We start from the raw sequence: 11968 nt of genomic DNA on the forward strand, positions 1-11968 counted from the left end.
ATGCGGCTTGACCAGTTGGGCGCCTGCCTCCCATGTACGAGGTCCTGAGTTCAATCTCAGGTACCTCCTAAAAACAATCAACTCGGGGGAGCTGGTGTAGCTCAGTGGCTGAGCGCCGGCTTCCCACATTCGAGGTATGAGGTCAATTCCTGACCCTGGTACCTCAAAAAAAAGCAGTAACCCCACCCTTCTTGTCCAAGGTCAGTGCCCCACCAACCTATTGCCACCTTCCTGCTGGCCCCTTCCTTCCCGGTGCCTCCCCACCTCCTTCTCCAGAGGGTACCACCTCTGCGCTGCACCAGGCACCCCGTCCTCTGCCAGCCGGGGGTTGAGTCAGACCTGGGTCCACCACTGCACCGCCGCCCGCTGAGCTCGGACAGCCAGAGGCTCCTTGTCTCGGCTCCCATCCAGTGTGCACCAGGCCCAGGGGACAGCCTGGGGAGGGGAGGAGGCGGGCGGAGGGAGGCCCAAGGTGAAGGCTCCGACTGTGCCGGCCAGGCTGCTGTGCCCTGGAATGCCAGGCCAGGGCAGGGGCTCTGCCAGCAGAAGACTGACCTCCAACAATGACGTTTCTCCCTGGGTGCTCCAGAAGGCACCAGCCGCCTTCTAATTCAAACCAGCAGGAGGAGGCGCCATAGGCTGAGTCTCAAAAAGTAGACAAGAGCCCCCTGGAAGGGCCTCTGGCAAGGCGCCCCCTCCCCAGCCTCCTGAGCCAGGCCCGGGCGCATCCCCCATTGGCAAAGCACCCCCGCCCCCTCGATCCCTGGCCCTGCGCGGGCTGTGGCGCCTGCGGGTCATGGGAGCTCTGGTTTTAGCTGCGCTTATGAGCACCCTCTGAATGCCAGCGTCTGTGCTAAGAACTGCATGTTCACCACCTCTCAAAAAAACAGTCACTCTTTTTCTTCCTCCCTTAAACTTTTTATTTTCACATAATTTCAAACTAACAAGTCAGTTGCAAAAATAATACAAAATCGACCCAGAGAACTCCAATATACCTCTTCCCCCCACCCATATCCAGAGCCACGATTTTAACAGTTTGTTTCATTTGCTTCATTGGTCTATTTAGCTATCTATCATCAGTCCAAATATCTGTTTATTTTCTAAATATTTGAGAGGTTATTACATCGTGTTTCCTGAACACATAACACTCCTATGTACCTTTCCTAGGAGCAGGATTATGTAACCACTTTAAGTACAGATTTATCAAGTTCAAGAACTTCAGCATCAATGTAAAACTTCCAGTCTATATTCCAATATTTTCATATGTCCTTTAGGGCCTTTTCTCCCCATTATTTCAACCACCTCTTCTTTTTTTAAAAAACTATAGTTTCATTAGAGAAGTTGTACACTTACAAAGCAATCATGCACATGTGCGGAATTCCCATACAACACCCCTCCACCAACACACTACATTGCTGTGGAATATTTGTTACAGATTATGAGATAATACCAGACTATTACCTCCAACTATGGTCTATGGCATACATCTGGCATATTTTTTCCCTACCCCCCCCTATTGTTAACTCAGCACATCTTTGACATTGATGCAAGAATATAACAGAATTGCTGTTAACTATAGTCCATAGGTTATATTAATTGTATTTTCCCACTGCTTCTCCACATTCCCACCATCTTGCAATAGTGGTGTACATTTGTTCTAGTTCATAAAAGGATATTCTTATATTTGTACTACTAACCACTATCAGCTACCTCTGTGTTCAATATATTATTCAGATCCTAGATTATTCTCTAGCTTTCTTTCAATTGACATTTAAATCCCCAGATTACCCTTTTCAGGCACAACCCCATTTATAAACCAGCTGTGTTATTAGTTCTACTCACTATAATGTGTTACCATCAACTCTATCCATTTCCACACTTTTACAGTCAAGGGTTTTTTTTTTATTGATTTTGTAAAAATATTACATTAAAAAAATATATATGAGGACCCATTCAACCCCACCACCCCCTCCCCACCACTCCCCCCCCCCCCCCAGCAACACTCATTCCCATCATCATGACACATCCATTGCATTTGGTAAGTACATCTCTGAGCACCTCTGCACCTCATGGTCAATGGTCCACATCATGGCCCATACTCTCCCCCATTCCATCCAGTGGGTCCTGTGAGGATTTCCAATGTCCAGTGATTGCCCCTGAAGCACCATCCAGGGCAGCTCCAAGTCCCAAAGACGCCTCCACATCTCGTCTCTTCCTGCCATTCCCCATACCCATTAGCCACCATGTCCACTTTTCCCACTCCAATGCCACCGTTTCTCTGTGGACATTGGATTGGTTGTGTCCATTGCACCTCTATGTCAAGAGGAGGCTCAGATTCCACATGGATACTGGATGCAATCCTCCCACTTTCAGTTGTAGGCACTCTAGGCTCCATGGTGTGGTGGTTGTTCTTCTTCAAACCTCTACATATATTAAGGATCAGTACACCTTCTCAGCCCTCCTCTTATCTCCTAATAACCTGTACTCTAGGTTTTAACTCCATGCATTTATTCTTCACATTTAGTTCATATTAGCAAGACCACACGATATTTGTCCTTTTGTGTCTGGCTTATTTCACTCAGCATAATGTCTTCAAGGTTCACCCATGTTATCACATGTGTCCCAATTTCGTTTCTTCTTACAGCAGAATAGTAGTCCATTGTATGTCTATACCACATTTTGTTTATCTATTCATCAGTTGGCTCCTAGGAAAAAAATAATTGTATAAGTGAAACTTACTATATTTCCCTTGGGCAATCTTTGTCTAAGTTCAGAGAACTTCCAATATCCCCAGACAGTCCCACCTGAGTGTTGCAATAGTCTTTGGCATCAGCTGAGAGGTTGAATAAGCAAATGGGAGAACTTTTTACCATCTCATAGAAGTGACCAAGCTCTGAATTGATCAATGCTAAAAGTTCATGTCATTTTTTCAGCCTGGATATTGAAAATCTAGGTTCTGACTACTGATCCTAGAGTAGAGAGCTCGAGCCATTCTAATGGTACATAATTGTGTGTTGCCCTCAGAGAATATTTGCTGAGTTAATATATTCCTTAAGTTTTGGGACCTTGCTCTATCATATCTTCCACTTGAAGATACCTGATAACTAAACATATATGATAAGATTGGACTTCCCTCTCCTCCACTAGTGTCTTCTCTGGAGTACAGCTGTTTCAACTCACAGCTCGGGTCTGGAGTGAGATGCCCTGACCAGAAGCTTTAACATAGAGGTGCCTCCACTAACTCATCTACATCCTGCCCCTTTTTAATTCAATCAGATTTTTATTTAATTTTGTACAAATGACTGTTTTGCTCATAATTTAGAGAGATTAGGACAAAGGAGGACATTTTATGCTCAGCATGTTTTTTCTGTAATATGAACAAAATTTTACATAGTGTCATTCTAGATGACACAATAACAGCTATTTCTGTTGATGACAACATTTTGACTTAGGACAAAAACTATTTAAGCAAAATATTTGACCTCATTATATTTGGTTATTACCTTAGATTTTTAAAAATTTCTTCATGTGACTTTATGTTATTTTCTAGTGTCCCTTTATTTTAGTCTTCAGTACTGCAGGTCCTCCTGAGCTAGTTTTGAAAAGAGATTTACAGTTACTTCAAAATTTAAATATACATTTGCTCTATGATGCAGCAATTCCATTCCTAGTTATTTATCCAGAAGATATAAAAGCATATTTACACATTAAGATTTATCCATGAATTTCATATTCCTTACTTCTAAAAATAGCCCCAAAGAGGAAAAACATCTAAATGTCCACCAACTGGTACATGGGAAATAAAAAGTGATATTACATACAATGGAATATTATCTGGCAATAAAATGGAATTAGCTGTAAATATGAGTAACAATATGGATGGATCTTTAAAATGTCATACAAACTGAGACTGGGTCAGAGAGAAAACATTACTTTCACTCACGATTTCCCATTTATATGGAATTCTAGAAAAGTCAAAACTACAGTGACAGAAAACATCAGGACAGGCTATGGCTTCAGTTGGGTAGAGATTGACTGCAAAGAAATTTTAAAGGTATTGGGTAAAACCTGACTGTAGTGACAGTTGTATAATTGCATAGATATATAGCAGAACACTTAAAACAGATGAACTGTATCCATGTAACACATACAATATAAAGCTGTTTAAAAAAGGTTCTTCCCTTATTGATACAAAGGTTACTGCACATTTCACTTTCCCTTGAACAATATCCACTGCATACATATTGTGTATGGGGCACCCTTTTATCTGCCTTGCCATGAAGTCTGTTTCAAAATTCACCAGTCCCTCAACCATTTAGAGCTGGTGGAGGAACACACTGGGGTTTCTCTCTTGTAATTTGGCAAAAGTCTCAGTTGATCCTTTGGATTTCTGAATCTTGCTTCTTCTGTCCAGCCACTTCCTCCTCTCACCTGTTATCTTCTTATTGCAATGACTGCTCAGTTTAGCCTCACTGAGCCTCAGCTTCCTATTTATAAACTGCAGATAATAGAGCCAATCTCTAGAAGTGTTCTGTAAACTAAATTAATATTTGTAAAGCTTTTAGAACAAATTCTGGCTCATAGTATATTTTTTATGTATGTATGTATGTTAAAAAAATATTGCAGATCTCCTCACTGTTATTTATCCTACATGCCAGTTGTAATACTTAGAACAATGTTTAATATTGTGGCAAGGGAGACTGCTTTACTCAGTTTAAAAACACTCATTCACTTCCCATTATTTTCATGGTGAAGCCTAAACTCATCACCATATACAAGAATGTCTTTGACCTGGTCTTTATTTCTCTCTCATTTATTTTATATTATTTTATTTATTTTATTATTTTTAATTTTTCAAAAGAAATTTTAGATTACATAAATGTTACATCAAAAATATAAGAGATTCCCATATGCCCCACCCCCTTCTCTTCTGACACTTTCCCACATTAAGAACATTTTCCATTTGCATGGTACATGTGTTACAACCAATGAACATATATTGAAGCATTTCTACTAACCATTGACTATAGTTTACATTACACTTTACACTCTGCTGCACACAATTTTATATGTTTTGATAAAATGTATGATGGCCTGGATCCATCTTTGCAAGAGTTTTTATGACTAAGCCATTTCAAAGTGAGTCCAGAGGTCATTCCAGAGGTTACACTAATTCATGCTTCCGCAGGACCTCATTGACTGCTACAGTCAGTGCCTTAAACAGTGGGGCTCCTGAGATTCTAGAGATATCTAGACACTATAAGCAAGACAGACAAGCTCAGGAATTTGGCATCTTGTCAGTAGGCCTTACTTTGGAATTTATGCTCCCCAGTGTAACAGAGTTAGACTCATTTATACTTTCCCTACACATAGCTCTTCTGCCCCTTTTATTTGAACCTATAATTAGCACTATACTTGTTAAATATACATCCCTGAGACTTAAATCTTTGGTCACTTCATGTGCTGGTTGAGCCCTGCATCTCATCAGAGATGCAACACCTACTCTTCATTTCATTGAACTTACACAGGACAACTAATAAGGAGATGATGACAGACAACGCCCATCCCAAGAAACAGTATTTGTAACAAGCAAGACAGCACCATTCATCTGCCCCATGGGATCTAAGTCCTTTTCAATTAGAAGCAGAGTGGGCATCATCATCCCCAAATCCTCAAGATTGGAGAGTGAACAATGGACTAAAGTAGGTTTATTATTGTTCTATTATAGACATTACTATTTTTGCATTCAAAGAATTTGCATCACTGATATAAAGGCAGTGTCCACCAAAGTTTTTGTGGGGAGGGGAATGAAAGAATAGGTAACATGGGGACATTTTCAGGATATTGGAATTGTCCTGCATGACATTGCAATGATGGATACAGGCCATTTCTCTCTCTTGATCTCAGTCAGTTAGCAAACATTTTTTGGACATAAACTGCATGCTAATCCCTACACAAGCTAAGTCCTAGACAAGCAAAGGACCAAAAAAATGTTTAAGAAAATTTGCTGTGATGGTAAAAATTTGTCTTCACAATTCTGGTTATTAGAGTGGCATTGATCCATTTCTCAACTGGGTACATCCACTTTTGTATTTTTTACTGTTTATACTACCTTGATTCTTTATCATTTAGAAAATTATATAATCTGATTTTTTCACATCCCAAATATTTAATTTATCATCTCCATAACATATTATTTATTTTACAGAAAATTAAAAGGAAAGCATTCAGAAATTGATCTGAAAGTTCATGACATTTATTGGAATGGAAATATAAACCTAAGAACCGAAGAATACAACTATGTCAATATTTAGTATTTGAAAGGTAATTTTTCCTAGTTTATCTACTTAACTTATGTACATGCTTCATTAGATCCTATTTTTCTGCAGTAACTGTGTACCAGGCATGAAACATGTAGGAAAAGATTTATCTATGAGCACAAACTCATTTTTTAATAAATGTGTTGTGCTCCAAGTTTTATTTACTTTGCTAGGATAAACTGGTGCAGTGCCAAGGCCCAGTTTCACATCATGGGGCAGATACTCAGAAAGCCTAGAAAATCATTACCTAGATTTGTAGGAGCAAAAACTGGGTACAGTGGGTCTGCAGTAGAAATTGTGGTGAATGTAAAGGTATGGAATCCATTGCAAATGTCACAAAAGGAAATGCTTCCTCTATCCATATCCAGGAAAATCCTGCTTGGTGCAGGTGAGGGTTCCCCTGGAGCAGAGTCAAAGGCATAGTAGTGGCTGAGCAGAGCGTGGTGTGGGGTGTTACTATCCCGGGCAGCTTTGCCCAGAGATTTTCCACTGCAGTGGTTGGTGGAGGAATCCCCTTTCAACTCAGTTTTACATTGGGGAGCTGGACAATGGGGGAAGGAGAGGGGAATTTTGTCAAGTTGGTGGATGGTGCCAGAGATCCAGGGCCTTGTGGCCAGGGTTTGAGAGCTCCTCCTGGATGACTCACAGGTTACTTCTTGGGACCTCACACATGAACCATGAACACAGTTTCTCAGTCTTAGACCTTCTCCCTCTTAGAGGACACACTTACCATAGACCAGCCCTCTCATCTCCCCTCCACACTTCCTTACATAGGGTCTCAAACTTTTACCCATGCCTTCTCTCTCAGATACATGCTCTAGAAATTGCTCTCAGCACACATCTGTAGACATGTCTCATGTAAATGTGTGCACGTTTTAGAGTTGACACCCCATCCCAGCAAGTGTTCAGTCTTATCCTTTATCTCACTATTTTTCTCCTAGTATAGTCCTCCATTTCACGCCCCATTTACTAGAAGAAGTAAATTCTGCCAACACGTCACATAATGCCCTAACCCAGGGCCTGTGAGTCATCTGATTGTTTAAGTAAAGTTTTGTTGGAACACAGCCCCAACCTTTTTTAACATATTGTTCATGCCTGCTTACATGTTACAAAGGCAAGAGGAAGTAGTTTTGAGGGAGGCCTTGTGGTCCACAAGTCAAATATATTTACTATCTGGCTCATTAAGGAAATGTTTGCTGAACTTAGCTTGCGCTTTGCAGGACTCCTAGTGCCGGCTGCCCTTGCCATCTAAGGACTAAGTGTGAGTTCATGCCCTGCATTTCCAGAGTGCTCTCCACTGAGAAACTGCTCTGTTGTGTGTTTCCTAATGACTATCTTTGTTTAATCCTGCTTTGGGGGATAATATTTTAACTTCAACTTTATGTAGCTCCTGTTCTTTTAATTTTACCTTCCTTGTTTATAATTCCAGAAGCACTGTTGAATGTTCCTTAAATACAAGTTTTAAAAATATTTTATTGTGGTAACATAGATACCACTCAAAATTTTCCATTTTATGTATTTTCAAGTGTTCAATTCAAGAATATTAATTATTCACACATTGCCCTACTGTCACCACCTCAAATTACCAAAACTTTTTCCTCACCCCAAATGGAAGATCTATACCTTTAAACAAAGAATCCACATTCTGACTCCTCCCTATCCCCCAACCCCTAATAATTTATAATCAACTTTCTGTCCCTAAATTTGCTTATCCTAGGTATTTCATATAAGTGAAATCAAACAATATTTGTCCTTTTATATCTTGCTCATTTCACTAAACATGATGTCTTCAATATTCACCCAGGTTGTTGCATGCATCAGGACTTCATTCCTTTGTGTGGATGAATAATATTACACTGTATTATTTACTACATTTTGTTTGTCCATTCAGCTGTAGATAGTTACTTGGGTTGCTTCAATCTCTCAGCTATTGTGAGTAAGGCTGCAATGAATGTTTATGGACAAAATGCCTGCTTGAGTCCCTGTTTACAGTTCTATTGACTATATACCTAAACATGGGTTTGCTTGGTCATATGGTGACTTTATGCTCCTCTTTTAGAGGAGCTGCTAAACTGTTTTGCAAACCAGCTAAACCATTTTTCATAGGTACGACTGACATTCAAGTTCTCCACATCTTCAACAAGTTTTTTTTTTAATTAATAACCATCCTTGCGGGTGTGAATTGCTATATTACTGTGGTTTGAATCTGCATTTCCTTGATGATCAGTGAATAAGAACATCTTTTCATCTATTTAATAGTCCTGTGTGTCTTCCTTAAATAGAAGTTTTAATGGTCATTTTCAAACGCGCATAATTATGAACAACAGTATCATAACCCACCTCTCCCCAATCCACGATTGCCTGCCTAGTAGAAACCACCGCACCTGGAGCCAAGCTCGTGAGTCTCCTCTCTTTGTAGTCTCCTTGAAATTTTGTAAAAAAATGTACATACCTTAAAGTGACATAGTCAAACAGGAGACAAAATGGGCCTGTGCTCCAGGGCTGTCCTGGTGCCGAAGGCCCGCAGACCCCGGCCCCTCACAGGGGCGGGCGGCCCACGTGGCTCCCTGGCCTTCGCTTCCTGGTGGTCTCTGGAGGGGCTCCTGGACTAGAGCCCCTCGCCAGGTCAGCCCCGCTGCGCCGAGCCCTGAGGGCTGCGCCCAGGTGCGCCCGCTCCGCTGCTGCCTGGCGGCCCCGCAGCGCCCGCGCCCTCCCCCTCTCCGCAGCCCTCCGCGCAGCCGGCCGTGCAGCGCCCGCGCCCTCTCCGCAGCCCTCCGCGCAGCCGTCCGCGCAGTCGGCCCCGCAGCCTCCATCTAGCCGTGCTGAGCGCCCAGGCCGCGCCCCGCTGCCCACGCCCGGCTCCAGGGCCTCTCCTGGCCCTGCCGCTCCTCGCGCCGCCGCGGCTGCCCAGGGGGTCTCCCCCAGAGGCTGCTGTGGCGGGCACCCAGGTCTGCGCAGAGCTGGAGGCTGAGCTGCTCTGCGGGAGGGAGAGGGCAGCCCCAGGGTCCCTGTGCTGGGGGTGGCGGCGGTGCGCGCCCTGCAGGAAGACAGGAGGGGTGGGGGGTGGGAGAAGGGACCAACAAGGTGGGGCCTGGCTCCGCTTTCCAGGGGAAGGTGCTGCAGAGCCGTCCTCGGGAGAGCGGCCTGGCCGCCGTGACCTCCGTTTCCCAGGCTGGCGCCTTGAAAAGGAGCCGAAAACACTGGAGCACCTTAGCTTGCTGGAACTTGGGTCTCCTCTGCTCAGGACCGTGGACCAAAGTGGGGTGAGATTGACGCTGGTGCCTCCCCAGAGGAGCCCGGGCAGCGAGGCCCACCTCTGTCCCTCGACTTGAGGAAGGGGCCTCAGGCCCCCGAGAACTCGCTAAAGGCGCTGGTCTTGGTCTGGGAGCTGGGCGTGTCCAGGGGGGAATGAGGGCGTGAGGAGCTGGGCAGGCGCTGCCTCGAGGCGCCTGTGAGGTGTGGCTGGGCTGCCTCTCGAGCTGCAGTCGAGGAGCTAAGAGCGAGCTGGTGGTGGCTTCTGAAGACCCCTAGAGTTGATTCCCCTTCTCATGGCTTCTTGGGAAGGAGTGCCTTGTCTACTTGCTTAGCCACCTATTTTGTACGGTTGGTTGCTGAGCTCGCTGACTGATGTTTGCGATTTGTTTGTAACGCAGGGCACCTTACTGTGGGTAATTTAGCTGGAGAGTCTGTAACCTGAGCACGGAACCTCTTATCTTGTGACAACTGTATATGGTTGATATATGGAAATTCAATGTATTTTATAGTTAAAGTATTCTAAAGTAATTGATGTTTCTAGCAAACTGTTGTGATCTTGGCTAACGAAATTTTGCCACCACCGGCATGAACCTTGTAACATGAAGAACTCTGAAATGTGATTGGCCTGTTTGTTATGGAAGGTTAGAGAGCATTCTCAGAATGAGGTAGAGGGATTGTGGGCCACTGATTAACCACTGTATCCAAGAACATTTACATTAAAAATTTTCCAGAGAAAAACAATTGGCCTTGTGTGAATAGTGGTGTCTGAGTCAGTGAAACAAATGGGAATGGGTAGATCAAACCTAGAGAAAGTGTCATCTACAGGCAGGATCCAGGGATAATTTCTGAATGGGGTGAGAAACCCATTAGACAGCATTCTTAGAACTTCTTGGCCCATTGGCTTAAGAATGATCCTGGGCATTACTTTCATCCTTGGCCAAGACCAGGCAGGTGGGGCAGGCTTTCGTTCTGTTCCGGGTTCTTCTGTTGACAGTGGCGGTACATGCATGGTGGTACATGCATGGCGGTCTAGGGGAGTCTGAAATTCCATGGGCCATCTTCTTTTCAATCCGTGAGGAGAGCGGCCGTATAAAAGCTTGCTCTGAACTATTCAGTTTGAAAATACAACCAAGAAACAAGACCCTTTTGTGGTTAAGATACTCCTCTTCAGGAAGGAAAGCAGAACATTCACGTGGGTAACAAAAGCTTATTAGAAGAGATGATTTTTATCCAGATGTCTCACCCCCATATGGGAGGTTATTTTTTATGCCTGTCCAAGTCTTGCCAGTGGCCAGAAAATATGACCAAGCCCATGATTCGGTGAACTTCACAGTTACTCATTTGCTCTACTAGAACGGCCCTAACTATGGCAATTCCCATCAGTTTAGGTGAAGGCTCTCAAGGATGCACATAGAACAGATCAATACCAATAATGCATTCATTAATTGGGTTCATACAATGGAGGTCTGTAGGGGCCATAAAGGACCCACCATAATTGTGTTTGGCAAGTGTCCTCAGATCAAAATCAGAGAGCATTATCAGTTTTACTCTTGGTGTCAGGAGTTACAGGGATCACTGTATACCTGTATCTAAAAGGCCAAGGAATGAAATTTGTTTCCCCCACTCTCCCATTGATGCAGGGCCTTTGTACACCTGGAGACAGAAGGTCCTCTGTGGAAAGGTCCAGGTAGAAAGGATATTGGGCCCTCTAACCTGTCCCAGAGCACATAGGAAGGGGTGGAGGGAACAGCCCTTTGTCTGTCATGAGTCCAACATAGTAGGACCACAGAAGTTCCTTTGGTTGTGAGGGCAGAAGGAGCTGAGAGCCCTGCAAATCAGCTCTTTTCAGGCCAAGCCTCCCAGTGTGGAACAGGGTGGGTCCACCCGAGTCTGCACAACTTTCATGTTTAGCTTGAAGCAGAGGCATCTCCTGCAAAGCCAGCTACTGGAGACTTTCCTAGCTGGAGGAGAGTTTTCTTAGGTAGTTCATCTCACCTGTTCTTTAACCTTGAAGGCAGGATGTGCTGGTTACCCCAGGAGCACACATGCAACAGGCTTCATTACCCCATTGCTCATGTTGTGAACTTGTGTGGACCCTGCCCCTGACAAAACCTAGGAAGGGCCCCCTCTGCTGCCGCAGCTGCTCAAGTGCCTTCACTGGATACACCTTCTGTGCCAAATGACTCTGGGATGGAGACCCCCCCCCCAACACTCCTGCTGCTGCCATTGCTCTCTTCATGGTGCTGCCGTCAGGGGACTCTGAGGAGGCAGAGGATAGAACCTGCTCTCCTCGGACTGCACCCCCCTTACCAGCATTAACTACATGACCTCTATTTCTGTGCAGGGGAACTAGTTGTCTAAGTTCTCTTTAGGGCTGCTGGTCAAAGTGATGC

The 11968-nt window shown here is 44.0% G+C and overlaps 1 long non-coding RNA gene across 1 annotated transcript; it reads right to left on the minus strand.

Annotated features, from left to right (window-relative positions):
• Positions 1-2362: 2362 nt before the first annotated feature.
• Positions 2363-8962, minus strand: LOC105745286 (uncharacterized). The gene is made up of 3 exons (XR_009184289.2): positions 8773-8962; positions 3504-3592; positions 2363-2705 (listed from the first exon to the last, which is right to left on the minus strand). It is a non-coding gene; the product is annotated as an uncharacterized lncRNA (long non-coding RNA).
• Between the last annotated feature and the right edge of the window lie 3006 nt (positions 8963-11968).

The sequence above is a fragment of the Dasypus novemcinctus genome, chromosome 31, assembly GCF_030445035.2.
Source record: "Dasypus novemcinctus isolate mDasNov1 chromosome 31, mDasNov1.1.hap2, whole genome shotgun sequence".
In the NCBI taxonomy this organism is placed as follows: Eukaryota; Metazoa; Chordata; class Mammalia; order Cingulata; family Dasypodidae; genus Dasypus; species Dasypus novemcinctus.